Below are 3,892 nucleotides of genomic sequence, written 5' to 3'. Positions count from 1 at the left end.
GGGGCGTGTAAAGGAAATATTTGCAAGATCAAAAGAGGCAGCATCTTACTTGCAGCAAGTATCAACTATGTGTGGAGAATGAGAAATGAGGTGAGTCTTTAAGGACCTTTTCCCTGATGTAAACCAATATATTCAGCAGGTTATTTTCTTCTTGAAGATCCAGCTTAGTAGAATTGACAAATTGAAAGATACTCTGTACAATACAAGATGGTGTGCGAAGATGAAGATTCATCCTACATTCCTAAAGTAACAGGTTAATTATACTGTCATGGATCTAGGTTTTTTGTATAGTTTTTCTTTCAATAGCAGTGGGTAGTTGTTCTTGATACCATGTGAGTCTACATATATAGAGTTTGTACTTCATTTCTATTTTGGTCAATGAAAGCTAACGTTCTTTGCCAAAAAAAAACTGTTAGGCAGCTGTGCTTAAGAAAATGATTTCTCTATTAAGATAACAGCAAATAGGATCCTGTTAGTCTAAAGTGTAGACCCAAAGTTGAGACGAGAGCTGGAATCAAAACGACGAAGAAAACGACCTGACAGATCCACGGTCGACCGCGACGGTCGACCGCGAACATGCACAAGGCTGAGAAGAGACTGGGTCTGATCGCGGTCGACCGCTCAACTCTCTGGAATCTAAGGAGCTTCTGTCATCTGATCGCGGTCGACCGTTCAACTCTCTGCAATTTGCGCGGTCGACCGCGACGCAGTCAAACAGTTTCCTAAACTGTTTTGTATTCTGTTTCTACCAGGACTTTATATATACCCCAAACGTTTTTAGGGTTTGTAAGACACGAAAAAAGAGAATTTTTTGACTGAAAAGAGAGAGAGAATCTCAGAGAGATTAAACCCTAGTTTGAGAGCTTGTATTTCTTGTTCAATTAATAAAAGAATTGTGTGGTGTGGCTCCCGAGGACGTAGGCACGTTGCTGAACCTCGTTAAATCTGTGTGTTCATCTCCTTTACTATTTTTGTAAGGTTAGATCTTTATTTATGGTATTTTCCTACTTTCAACACAAGGTCCGGAAGGGCAAGGATCTGATTGATTGCTTCGGATTCCCCAACAACTAGTATCAGAGCTTCGTTCAACAATTTGTGTGAAAGCCATGGCAGAGGAAAACAAATCAAAGATCGAGAAGTTCGACGGATCGGATTTCTCCTACTGGAAGTCACAGATGGAGGACTATCTGTATCAGAAGAACTTGTATCGCCCGTTGATAGGCAAGGAAAAGGGACAGAAGGAGGAGTCAGATGGTGATTGGGAGTTACTGGATAGGAAGGCTCTAGGGAAAATCCGGTTGTCGCTCGTCAAATTAGTAGCCCACAATATCTTGAAGGAGAAGACGACGGTGGGACTTATGGAAGCGCTCACGAAGATGTACGAGCAACCGTCGGCAGCAAACAAGGTGCATCTCGTCAAGTCTCTTTTCAACCTCAAGATGGCAGAAGGACGATCCTTCATTATGCATCTCAACGAGTTCAACACGATTATTGATCAGCTTATCTCAGTAGACATCACATTTGATGATGAAGTGCAGGCCCTATTATTACTATCGCAGTTGCCGGATAGTTGGGCTAGTTGTGTGACGGCAATCAGCAATTCGGTGGGGAAGGAGAAGTTGAAACTGAGTGAGGTGGTTAGCATGATTCTATCCGAGGAAGTTAGAAGAAAATCGTCCGAATCAGAAGGTTCAGGTTCAGCTCTAAGTTTTGAGCAGAGAGGCAGAAGCCAGAAGAAAGAAAACCAGAATAGGAATCGGTCGAAATCAGTAAAGAAGAGGTCGAACTCGAAGGTTAGGCCTATCAAAGGAAAGTGTTAGAACTGCGGCCAGGAGGGCCATATGTCTTTAGTCTGCAAAAGTCCAAAGAAGAATACGGGTGAGCAGGAGGTTCATATCGTGCAGGATGCCTTGATTCTTACAATGGACAGCGATTCGGATTCTTAGGTCATCGATTCAGGAGCCTCTTTCCACACAACTGCTAACAGGAAGCTATTTCAGAATTATGTAGCAGGGGACTTTGGAAAAGTATATCTAGGGAATAATAAGCCCTGTAATATTGTTGGAAATGGTGAAGTGCAGATTCAGATAAAGGGCTCTAAGTGGACTTTGAAGAACGTGAGACACGTGCCGAAGCTGAAGAGGAATATTATTTCGGTGGGACAGCTTGGAGCAGAAGGTTATGTTTTGACATTCACTGGGGATTCGTGCAGGATCTCCAACGGTACGATGATAGTTGCTCGAGGCAACAAACTAGGAACTCTCTACCTCACCTTACATGTAGTTGCTCGAGGCAACAAACTAGGAACTCTCTACCTCACCTTACATGCGAGTGACACCCTCGCAATTACAGCTGGCAAAGAGAGTACAGATCTAACCTTACATGCGAGTGACACCCTCGCAATTACAGCTGGCAAAGAGAGTACAGATCTGTGGCACAATAGGTTAGGGTACATGAGCGAAAGGGGATGAAGATTTTGCATTCACAAGGTTAGCTAACCGGGATCGACGCCGTGGAAGTCGGGGTTTGTGAAGACTGCATCTTTGAGAAGCAGAAGAGGGTTAGTTTCTAGAAGGGTGGAAGACCAACTAAGGCTCAGAAGCTAGAGTTGATTCATACAGATATATGGGCCCAATCAGTGTATCATCTTTTAGCGTTTCGAGATATTATGTCACCTTCATTAATGATCACTCGAGGAAGGTGTGGATCTACTTCATGAAGCACAAGTCAGAGGTGTTTGAAATCTTCAATAAGTGGAAGGCCATGGTAGAGAACGAGACAGATCTGAAGGTGAAGTGTCTAAGATCGGACAATGCTGGAGAATACGAGCTGGAGAAGTTCAAGAGGTTCTATGCTACGAATGATATTCGCTTAGAGAGAACTACTCCAGGGACGCCATAGCAGAACGGCATTGCAGAGAGGATGCGATTACATGCAGGTCTACCTAAGATATTTTGGGCGGATGCAGTGCATACAGCAGCCTACCTTATTAATCACGGTCCATCTGTTCCATTAGATTTTAGGATTCCAGAGGAGGTTTGGAGTGGCAAGAAGATAAATCTCTCACACTTGTGGGTATTTGGTTGCGTGGCTTATGTTCATATCAGTGACCATATTAGTAACAAGCTAGAAGCTAAGTCACAGAAGTGCACATTTATTGGATACGCCATTGATGAGTTCGGGTATCGCCTTTGGGATGAGAAGAACAGGAAGATCATCAGAAGCAGGGATGTGATATTCAATGAGAATGTGATGTATAAGAACAAGGAAGATGCCAAGGATAGCCAAAGCAGTGGGAGTAGCATTTCAGATACAGATGGATCTGAGCACATGGATATAGAGGAACTTCCAGGCAGGGGAGATGATGTTTGTTCTGACCACAGAACGGAGGAGGCTCCAGGTGCATAAGAAACTACCCAGGGCATGGAGCTTAGGAGGTCATCCAGGGTACCCAAACAAAATCCCAAATATCTTTCATCTATTGACTACTTATTATTGACAGATAGCGGTGAGCCGGAAAGCTATGAAGAGGCAATGCAAGTGAGTGAATCTCAACAGTGGGAGCATGCGATGCAGGAAGAGATGGATTCTCTACTCACTAATGAGACATGGGAGTTAGCCCAACTACCTGCACAGAAGAATGCCTTACATAATAAATGGGTCTACCGGGTCAAACAAGAGAGTGATGGAAGCAAGAGATTCAAGGCCAGATTAGTAGTAAATGGGTTTCAACAGCGGGAAGGAGTAGACTACACGAAGATATTTTTTCCTGTTGTGAAACTTACAACCATCAGAGTGGTGTTGAGTTTGATGGCTGTAGAAGACCTCTTTCTTGAGCAGTTGGATGTGAAAACTGCCTTTCTTCATGATGACCTGGATGAAGAAATCTACA

Source organism: Asparagus officinalis, chromosome 5 (genome assembly GCF_001876935.1).
Source record: "Asparagus officinalis chromosome 5, Aspof.V1, whole genome shotgun sequence".
In the NCBI taxonomy this organism is placed as follows: Eukaryota; Viridiplantae; Streptophyta; class Magnoliopsida; order Asparagales; family Asparagaceae; genus Asparagus; species Asparagus officinalis.
The sequence above is the reverse complement of the archived record's forward strand: the minus strand, read 5'-3'. Positions refer to the sequence as shown.